The following is an 11734-nucleotide window of genomic DNA, read 5'->3' on the forward strand; positions in this document are numbered from 1 at the left end:
TCTGCCTCTTCATCTTGCTTATAATGCTTTGCTTGGGGTGGCCTTTCCCTCTTCTGACCATTTGTGGAGATCTCTTTATTATGTAGTTTCCTCTTTGTGTGTGGGGTTGGACAGGTGACTTGTCAAAGTTCCCTGGTTATGGAAGCTTGTGTCGGTGTTCTGGTGGGTGCAGCTGGATTTGTTCTCTCTGGAGTGCAATGAAGTGTCCAGTAATGAGTTATGAGATGTCAGTGGGTTTGGAGTGACTTTGGGCAGCCTGTATATTGAAGCTCAGGGCTAGTTTCCTGTGTTACTGGAGAATTTGCGTGGTATGTCTTGCTCTGGAACTTGTTGACCCTTGGGTGGTGCTTGGTTTTAGTGTAGGTATGGAGACGTTTGATGAGCTCCTATCGATTAATGTTCTCTGGAGTCAGGAGTTCTCTGGTGTTCTCAGGATTCGGCCTTAAGCGTCTTGCCTCTGGTTTTTGGTCTTATTCTTGGAGTAGCCTCTAGACATCTCTATCTGTCATTTCCAAGGTGGTTCCCTCTGTTTTAGCTTCTGTTTGCTGGTCTCTTCAGTGTCTAATTTCCGCCCTGATACTAGGGGGTGGGTGGACACTTTTTAAGGCTCAGTTGTTCAGTCCTGTTCTGGGAAGGGAGGAACGCTGCAGTCGATTATCTCTGGCGTCTGTGGGGAGTGCTCGCAGCGTCTTGGCCACACTGGGTTTGCCCCCACTCACAGCACGTATGCTGTCCCAGTCTATACTGCACAGGCTCTAGGTTGCTCTGCCGGGAACTGTCTGAGGCCGGTGCCGGGTTGTATGCACTTCCCAGGTCTGAGCGGGTCAAGTTCAGGTTCTCAGGTACTCCACAAAGGTGCAGACTTGGTTGGGCCTGCGTTTTGTGCCTTCCCCGATCCGAGCAGCTCAGGGTACCAGGTGTTTGGCGAGCGTGGTCTCTGCGACTTATCGCCTCCCCAGTCCCCGCCACTCAGTTTTCTGGGTGTACAACCGGCGCACCTTCTCAGGGGGATATCGACCGGCCCGAGCCCAAGAAGTCCTGAATAGCAACAAGCCTGTCTGCAGTTTATATCAGATGCCTTTCTGGGGCCGCGGTTGCCCGCTCCGGCTCTGGCTGCCCTCCCTGCCTGTCTTGGCGGGGGATGGGGGATGGGCCAGCCGCAGCCGGCTCACTCTGCTCAGTCCTTTATTCTGTGAGCGGGGCTGGCCGAGTCATAGGTTAGAGCTTTCCGCCTTTTCGTGGGGAAGCTATCCCACAGTCTGCTTTGCTCTCCCCAGTTCTCTCAAATTGTTCTCGCGGCATTCAAGCCCAGTCCTCTCTCTAAGCAGTTCAGCCGGCTCCTCCCTGCCCAGCCCCCGCTTGCTAATGGCGTCTGCAGGCGTCTGCGCTGCTTCTCCGCTGGGAGTTACCGTTTGGCGGGTAATCTGTGGGTTTTTAAAAAATCTTAAAAAAAAAAGAGGGTTATGTGGCCCTCTGAGCTTCCAAGGCTCACCACAGATTCGCCAGTGAGAGTGTTTCCTGGTGTTTGGAAAGTTCTCTCTTTTTAAAGCCTCCCTTCCCGGGACGGAGCTCTTTCCTTACTTCTTTTGTCTCGCTTTTTATCTTTTATGTTTTTTCCTACCTCCTTTCGAAGACAATGGGCTGCTTTTCTGGGTGCCTGACGTCCTCTGCCAGCATTCAGAAGTTGTTTTGTGGTCTTTACTCCGCGTTCAAATGTTCTTTTGATGAATTTGTGGGGGAGAGAGTGGTCTCGCCGTCCTATTCCTCCGCCATCTTGTTCCTATTCCCATTTGGTGAAATTTTAACTGTTAATGTTTATGGCATTGTGCTTTATACCATTTATTAAATAAAAATTAAAAAAAAAAGAAAATATAAACCTTTTGTGTTTGACCACTTTAATAATGACTCAAAAATGGATAAGAGAAACTCATTCTCTGTGTATTCATCACTTAGCTTTTCAGTTATCAACCACAGTTAACATTGTTTCCTTTTCTGAATACTCTTTTAAAAAAAGAAAAATATTTATTTATTTGGCTGCACCAGGTCTTACTTTTGGTTTGCAAACCCTTAGTTGCAGCATAAGGGATCTAGTTCTGCTACCAGGGATCGAATCTGGGCCCCTTGCATTGGGAGCATGGAGTCTTATTCCCCTGGACAATCAGGGAAGTCACACTTTCTGAATATTTTTGAAGCAAATCCTTGACAAGTAATATGGATGTTAGAAAATAACCCAAACATAATCATTACATCTAAGAATTTAATAATAATACTTTGAACATCAATATCCAGTCAATGTTTAAACGTCTCTGTATTAACAAATGTGACTTTTAATTAGTTTATTTGAATCAGGATCCAGATAAGGTCCACATCTTGAGATTAGCTAATTTCTTCTAAGCCTCTCAATTTTGCTGTTGTCTTTCCTATAAAGTTTCCACCACCAGTTTGGTTGATAGCATCCTCAGAATCGATTATATTGTCTCTTGCCTCTTGTATTGCCTGCAAATAGATCTAGAAGTGTGCCCAGATTCAGGAGAGGTTTGTTGGCAAGACTACTTCCTAGGTGGTGTTGTGACTTCCATTAGGAGTCATGGAGTGTCTGGTTGTTTATTTTCATGATTAGCAGCCGTGATGATTGTACCTTAGGACCATTAATTCATTAGAAGTAGCAACACAGTGTCATCCTATTTTTTAATCTTTTTTTTCCATTTATAAACTGGAAAATCATCTATAAAGAAAAACCTCACTTCATTAGCTGATGGAATACCCAGAAATCTAGGTGTATAAGAAAAAGAAATAGCCTTAATTCTTCCCCTTTAAAGATTTCAAAACAATGAACTGATTCCAGAACATTATCCAAATGTGTCCAGTGTAGATTTTTCTTCTTGTGGGCATAATTATGGAACTCATAGGTTGAAACATATCAAATATGTGTCAATCCATTGTAGCTTTTAGCCTTGCTGATACCCAAATTGTCCCTTCTTTGCTGGAAGATCCCCAGTCTGTTCAAACTGGCTCTGAGTCCTGTGAACGTGACTGATCACTTTCTTCAGTTCAGTTCAGTTCAGTTCAGTCGCTCAGTCGTGTCCGACTCTTTGCGACCCCATGAATCACAGCACGCCAGGCCTCTCTGTCCATCACCAACTCCCGGAGTTTATTCAAACTCATGTCCATCGAGTCAGTGATGCCATCCAGCCATCTCATTCTCTGTTGTCCCCGTCTCCTCCCACCCCTAATCCTTCCTAGCATTAGACTCTTTTCAGTGAGTCAACTCGTCGTATGAGGTGGCCAAAGTCTTATTTTCTAGTTTGATGAGATGTAACATTCTCATCTTGTTCATGTCCTGATCCGGAATGCACACTTCTCCTTAGAACCCTGCTTCCCTTTAGTGGGATTTGGAGACTACCATCTGAATACTAAGGATGCTCATTGCTGTTGGGTTGGTTATTGTTTCTAGACCTCTTTAAGCATAGCTAGGAAACATGTATTTGTTTTAAAATAAATTATATCATGAAATCATATTGCTACTTCCAGTTCTAATTGAGGATTGTTGAATGTTTACTTAACCATATCAATTTGATATCCATGTCTCCTCTTATGCCTAATATCCCAAGTTTTCACCTGGGATTTCACCCATTGCCGGTGTCTTTCTAAACGTGTGATCATACTGACATAATCTTTTGCTTTTTCTCGCAATATCCACAACAAGAGAGGCTGGGTTAATTTTCTGGCTATCACACGAGTGAGAGGAAATGGTTTTCAGTTTGAGAGGAGCCTTTGGCAAATCTAATGACTCCATATATATGTGATTAGTTTGATTTGAGGATAAGGAGGAAGGAGTTCACTGGACCCGAGATATTGAAAACTCTTGGGCACTTCCTGTCTGTGGTTTATCCTGCTGGGTGTTCTGAATCTACCTGTCCTACCTACTGGCTCTAACTATCAAGGAAGCTCTGTCCTGGGAGCAGGAAGGCTCATGATTTTGGTTACTCTAGTGAGTATGACTCATGACGGCACTAGATTAGCTGCCTCAGTTTACCTTTTCCCCTTTGTTTTCAGCAAAGGGAGGTGAACTTATTCCTCTCTCAGGGGTAGGATACATAGGATGAATGCCTTTCAATCCCTGAACAGACACACTGTTTGTTTCACATTGCTAGTTTTTTCCTACCCAAACCATCCTTTGTTGTCTCTTTGGGTGTCATTACCATTCACAAACGTGCCATGAATCTTTGGGTCCATTTTTCATGCTATTGCATACTTAGTTGCTTCAATTGTGTCCAACTCTTTGTGACCCCATGGACCGTAGCCCTCCAGGCTCCTCTGTCCATAGGATTCTCCAGGCAAGAATACTGGAGTGGGTTGCCGTGACCTCCTCCAGGGGATCTTCCTGATCCAGGGATCGAACCGGCGTCTCTATGTCTCCTGCATTGGCAGGCAGGTTCTTTACCATTAGCGCCACCTGGGAAGTCCTTCATGCTATTAAAATAGCTGAATATTAAAGTAGGATTGGAAACACGCTGTTAACCTTCCCATGCACCAAGCCTTTCTCTCTGCTTACAATCCTCTTAGGTTTTCTTTGAGGGAGGAAGAAGAAAGACACTAACTTTTCCTGGTTTGCTAGAGGGCAGGCTCATTATTCTCTGGTGGCCGTGTGATTATACATGGAGTGGGGAAGTCCCCTGTGGCATTTTCATGTTACCTTCTGTAAGATCACTCACTCCTGCTGAAGGATCCTGATCATAGCTTCACGTAGTGAACAGATGATAATAAGGGAACAAGATTTGTTTTCTGACGTAGAATGGATTTGAAGGACTGTCTTGGGCTCAGTCTTAAGCCAAATGCTGGAACTTGATTTATTAGATCTCTGCTCTGTGGGCTCTTGGCACCACCAATAACAAAGTGACATTCTGCTTCCTGTTTTCTGTTGTCATTATCTGGGTCAGCGGGATCCTTGGGCCTGTACTTCTAGTCCCTGAATGTGTATCATTTAATAATTTCAAGATATAATTCTTATTTTTAATATAAAACTCTACAAGGTTTGAGTCTTAAAGGAGATAAGTAATACACATCAGATCTACTTTGTGGGTTAGGGCATAATGAGCTGTGGAGGTGGCACTGGTTTGTCAGTGTGTGTTTGGGGTGGAATAGAATGAAGATGGATTCTGACACTGCTGCTTACTGGCCGGGTGACCTTGGATCAATCAGCTGTCCTCATCAAGTTCCACTTCCTTGTGTTTAAATAGGAATGCTAGTACTTACTTCACAAGGTCCTGAGAATTCAGTGAGTCAGTAGCACAGCACAGGTGCACATCCAGCAGATGTGAGTTTCTTCCTGATCTCAATTACCACCTGAATTATTGAATAGAAACAATACATTCATTGAATGAAATAGTTCCCACCTGTGACCCACCCAAAGCATACTAACCTTGCTCTGGCAGAGTCAGATGAAGGCATCATTGATCTCATCCTTCCATCCCTAACCGTGCCAGGCGGGTCTGAGTTCACTCTGTTTCTTGCTCTGAGGCCATATTTTCTTCTGTTCCTTACTTCTTCTTCCATGTCTGGTCTTAGCCTCCTCTTTCTGACTCAGTTATCTCCTTCGTCCTCTCCCCCCACCTACTGAAGGTGACTAGAACCACATGACACATGACGATATGGCTCTTGATATGTTTTTTCAGTAAAGCAATAGTGCTATGAGCCCAGGGGATACCTAGCTCCAGGGGCTTTCTGGAGTTTCCAAGATGAAATCTGGTAAGTTTCCCTGCTGCCTTTCCTTGCTAGAGACTCAGTGGATTTGTCGGTATCACAGTGCAGGCTGTGCAGAAATACCACATTCCACAACAGAGCCACTTAGATTGTGACTTATTTTCCAGGCTCCCTTTTCTCTGGGTGCAGGACAGTGGCTAAAGGCCTGCCAGGGTTACTTCCTGGGTCCCCAGTGCTTATTTGTCCCTCTTGTAGGAAGGTTTGATTTCTACTCAGCCTTCCTGGGCAAAAAGTCAAAGACCCATCTACATAGAAACTGAGAAATTAAGTCAAACCCATGTTTTCTCAAACTCAAAGAGCAGAAATATCTGTTCAGTACTCTCCAGTCCCCACCCCATCATCATAGGTAAGGCCTTCCCAATCCTGGGCTTCACACTTGCATGGGGAAGTCTCTTTGGACACTAAGTTAGGGCCATGCAAAGCTAAGCTCTTTTTCTGCTTCATATATAGGATTATTGGACCACCGCATCCATCCATGTCACCCAACTTCTATTTGTCTGTTCACTCACGGAATCATTCATTAATGCATTGAACAGAGATTTACTATGAATCTGTGTTGTACAGGACACTGCCCTATATGCTGAAAGTTCACATAGAATAAAATTCATGCTAATACTTTCATTAAGGAGTTTTCAATGTGGGAGGGAAGTGGGGGCAAGTGTGCAGTTCTCTTTACTGAGACAGACGGTGATAAATGTCACAGGGGTAGCAACAAGCATAGATGGGGGTACAAACAGGGACAGAGCACGTCAGTCTGGAAATAAATCCAGTTGTGTGCCTTAAGATAGGGGCCCCGTGAGTTTGAAACGGGTAAGAATTTCAACAGATGGCAAAGGAATGAAGTGTATTCCTTGCCGAGGAAATGGATTTGTAAAGGCAAAAGTGTGAGAAAGCACAAGGTATGTTTAAAGATGGTATGTGATAGATGTTGGGCAGTGGAGGGGTGGGTTAGACTAGAAATACTGATTGGGATCTGATCATGGAGAGCTGCAAGCATTCAACCAGGGAGTTCTGACCTATCCTGACAGTCAGTCCACAGCAACAGAAGGTGTGACATGCCATGTTCCTCTATTTCTCTAAATCAGATTTAATTTGCTCAGAGACCCCCTGCCTGTCTGCCAGCAGGAGACCTGGTAGCAATTATAATGAGGTTTCATTCCCTCCTCCAGGGTTTCATCAAGGAATCTCAGGTACATCTGGTGTCAGAAAAAAAAATTTGAGAGGACCCACTTCCATCTTTTGCATGGTGGTCCTGCTGATTATCCAGCTCCTTAAGGCAGCTCTGGGGTTCTTATCCCTGTCTCCTCTTTGCCTGCTTCTGCCTTAAAAAAAACTCATACTTTTATCCTCTTCTTTTATAGGACCAACTAAATATTAATTCTCTTTGAAGGACCTAAACCATATACACACAAACATACGCACACATCCCACAAACATGTACACATATAAACTCACATGCACACACATGCACCCTTACACTCACACAAAACTCTTAAGCTATCTCAAGAGCAGAGAGAGGTGAAGGTAAAGACAGATCAGAGTCTCAGGAACATGGCTGGGCTTGTGTTCCTGGAGAGGGGGACTGAGAAAGGATATACTAACACTGGTTAGTTTCTTTCTTAGTAACCTTGGGCATTGGAGAAGGAAATGGCAACCCATTCCAGTCTGGAAAATTCCTTGGACAGAAGAGCTTAGCGGGTTACAGTCCATGGGTTCACAATGCGTTGGACATGACTGAGTGACTAACACTAGATATTTCATGAGATAAAGGGACTGGTCTAGAGATCTTGAGTAGGACAGTGACAAGTTTGTGGTGATTTTTGAGGCGATCCACCTGGCATCACTTGCTCCTTGTTTTTCAGTGGCAGGAGAAGCAATGTTCCCTAGTGCCGAGTGCAGGGCCTGGCCCGCAGTCTCAACTCAATGCATGCTTATTCAGTGAGCATGTGGGCAAAGGACTGGCAAACCACAGTGATGGCTCAGAAGAGAGCACCAATCCCAGAGTCATGGAGACGACCACGAAGACAGAGAGAGTATTGAACACGACATTGCAGAGAAGTGAAAGGACAGGCTAGAAACGAAGGGTGACGGCCACAGTCTCTGGAATTCAGCTCCCTGTGGGATGGGGCTTTAGACACCCTCTGTGACTATCTGCCGGAGACCGCTCCCTGCCTCTTGTTGCTTCTCAGCATGGAATCTGTGCTGGGCTATGAATGACTTAAACATGGAACTGAAAGCTGGGAGGGACCAGGGAAATGGGAGACTGTGAAAAGGAATAGGAGGCTTTTCTACAGAGAGAACCTAGAGCAGACCGGCAAGGGTTGGAGGGGGGAGTTCGGAGGAGCCAGCTCTGACTTGGCAACCCCTGCTCCTAAAGTCCTGAGGTTAGCACTGGGAGTAGGCTCTTCAGGCAGTGGCATTGATGGCTCCATCTGGGAAGAGCCAAGAATATAAAGGAAATGAGATGGGCTCTCAGACCCCTCTCAGAGTTCATGGAAGAGTCAGGATCCAGGGAACCATGCTTCCACCATCTCAGTGGAAAGTTTTACTCTTTAATTCCACTGGCAGATCCCTTTGGAGTGGTTCTTGGCTGAGGTCTTAGACTAAGAATGAGAAACTTAACATCTGCCTAGAGGGGAGTCATGGACTATTGTCAGGGGCTCTGGCCAAGGCAGTTTGGTCCTCATGCTTACTTCCTGGTCTTTAGTCAGAGGCTGCTGCAGGAGCCCACCATTGGGCTTACCTTCCCTCTCCTCTTGGGTACAGAGGAGCCCTTCCAGGGACTTCCTGACCGTAGCAGGTGTCATAGATGCTCTAGGACTCTACCTTCCCTTGATCCTCTACTCAGTTTTGCAAGTTGGGTTTAAGATCAGAGCGTTCCTATTTGGGGAAGGACCAGAGCATCAGATGGCAAGAAATGTACTGTCTTTGCCTCCTGCCTGAGCAGTCATCCTGGTTCCCCTCCTTGAACCCTCAGATCTCCCCCAGGCCCAGGGTATACCCTCACCTCCACCACCGGTCATCTGGAGGTCAGTTTGTCATCCATCTGATGTGTTGATTCCACACCTGGGCATACATTCAGCTCACGAATGCTCAACGACCATAAATAGGTCATTCTGAAAGAGTATATATAGGCTTTCATAAAGGTAGAAATACATGCTATGACTTAAGAGCATTAACAAGAAGGATTAGCAATAAACAACATTGGTAGTGAAGCTAAGGGAATGGACATTTTTTATTCTTCTCTGGTCTGATTATCTGGGCTTCAGAAAATATTCCAATGACTCATGACCAGGGACCTGCTCAGGGGCTTTTCTTTCCTTCCTCCCCATTTCCTCCTCGTCTTCCCCCTCCTCTTGCTTTCTATCTCTAATTGATTTAGAAACCCTTTGTTATTTCTTGGACTTTTTGGCTATGTAAACAGCCCCAAACACACATAAAGTTTAAATACCTTGGGATCCCAGAAGCACATTTGTGAGCTTACTGGTGGGTTGAAAATTAAGAATATCCTAAAGGGAGATGAATCTCCCAGGCAAGATTTCACCAAGGCCTTCTTCTGATGCCTTCTTGTTTTCGTGGAAAAAAGATGGGACACCTGAGAATAGTGACTGGCTGGGTCCCAGGTTTGCCCTTCTGTTCCCTGTTCTCAGACAGGAATTTCTCTGATATATTGTTTTATTTAATCTGCCCCAAATCAGCAAATGGGGTGTTTATTTAAAGTCTTTCCCATAACTTTTTATTATGCCACCCTGTAAAATATAGGGAATTTAAGAGAATAGTATAGTGAACACCTATACATCTCTCATCTGGGTTCGACAATTGTTAACATTTTGCTGAGTTTGCTTTTTGCTCCATCTTTTTCTCCCCTCTGAACCATCTCACAGGAGATTGCAGGCATCATAAAACTTCACCTCTAAATACTTCAGCATGTATCTCCTGAAAATAAGTAAGTTCTCCCATGGAACCACTATACTGCTTTTACATCTGAGGAAGTTAATAATATCCCAATATCGTTTAAGACCCAGTCTATACCCAGAATGTCTCCAATCGTTACCCAGATTTTTTTTTTTAAATCAAGATCTAATTAAGTTTTGTGCTTTGAAGGATGTGGAAACTAAGGCCTCCACTGGAAGTGAATAAGCTATCAGCCAGTGGACAGTGAGCCTGGGGTTCCTGGCCATGCCTGTAGGAATTCAAGTCCACATACTCCCCTGTATTAGAAATCCCCAGATCTGGTTTTCATGGGCCAGTTCCATTTCCAAAAAGGATTTTTGATACCATCCCAACCACTTATTTTAGCAAATGTTAGAATTAAAAAAACCTCGGTGTTAATCTTCATCACTTAACATAAAGAATAACATTTTAATGCCAAGATCAAGGACACAATTTCAGAATATAGGATCATCTTGCCAGAGTCCAGTTACCATGTTGGCTGTGGAATTACAGGGCTGGAAGGGAGAAAGCTATACCTGCTAGACAGCTGAGCTTGCAGAGAGGGCCTCTGAGGACCAGGAGCTGAAGGGTTGGTGATAGGGCCCATGGAGCAGGGGCTGAGGACTCAGAGGCTTTCATATAAAGTACTGTCACTTATCTTCCCCATCCTTTGCAGGTGAAAATGCCCTCCCCAGCCTCTCAACATTGAATTACAACAATTTTCTAATAGTATTCTTACCAAGAAAATTCCATGGACAGAGGAGCCTGGCATGCTACAGTCCGTGGGGTCGCAAAGAGGTGGACACAACTGAGTAACTGAGCACACACAAAACACACAAGCACAATATACAACACACAGGTTAGACTTTACACACACCGGAACATTTCTCTCTCCTTATCCCTTGGCCTTCCAGAGCTGATCTGTCTCTAGTGTAAATTTTGTGACATGCACATAAATAAACCAAATGTAGCAACCAGGGACCACACCCCTAAGCCTGAGACCAAGGATCAGACAGCTGCCTGAAGCTGGCAGTCAGTGTTGCCTGAAGTCCTGAGACCTAAGGGTGCATGACTACCAGGAAGAAAGCAGATAATTTGTCTCTAATTTTTAAATTCAAGAAGGTGTCTTTTCAGAAAATTGCACAGCCCCACAAACAAATAAACATCCAAGTCGAGAACGAGAACGACAGCCAACAAAATATTTTGCTGAGGTAAATGCCAGAGAAAAACAACTTTTAAATATATCTTCAACCGGATTTTATAACTGTTTCCTTGTGAGTTATCTTCATCTCCTGCGAGTGTAACTAATGCTTTTGAGAAAGGTGCAGAAAAATTGAGAATCGAGGGAGACAATCTCAAATTTGTTAAAATGTTATGCAATGTTCTGTAGATACAAGTAATCTTTTCTTCGGAAGAGAAAGAAGCATGTGATTTGTCTTCACAGAAAATTTGTTTTACTTTCTTATTCTACCATATTGAATAAGTTTAAAAAATTGGTTTGAAGAGGCTCTGTGGAATCAGCCCACCTAGAATTTGCATCCCTGGGGGCCCTGGTGAAGCCAGCCTCATCATCACCTGCTCAGCTTCTCCCTCAGCCTGACTCTCAGTGGCTGACCGCCCCAGGCCTTGTGTTCCTGTGGTGAGTTCCTTGCTCCATGGGGTCCTTTGCTTCCGCATCACCTAGAGGGCTTGGTCCCCAACCTGTGTCCCATGGAGGAGACAAGGAGATAGAGGGGACCCCGTGGAGGTGACAAGTCATCTAAGTGTCTTGGTCTCCCTCTCCCTGGCAGGCTTGGTCTGCCCTTCAGGTGTAGGCTCCCAGGTGTGGAGCTGGGAACTGCAGTAGGCCAGGGAGAGGCTGTGGCACCTGGAGAGGGGAGGAGCTGCAGTACCTCTTCTTGGGGCCCCCTGACCTTCTAGAGGGGCCAACCCTGGTGCTGGTGAGGAAGCTGGGCTTCCAGCAGGCAACTTCCTCTGAGTCCAGCTCGAGGTACAGCCACAGTCCCCGGTGTCTCTTTCTTGGCTGGTTGTGCCTGAC

Source organism: Moschus berezovskii, chromosome 12, assembly GCF_049115385.1.
Source record: "Moschus berezovskii isolate FMDL1 chromosome 12, NW_MosBer_1.0, whole genome shotgun sequence".
Lineage (NCBI taxonomy): Eukaryota > Metazoa > Chordata > Mammalia > Artiodactyla > Moschidae > Moschus > Moschus berezovskii.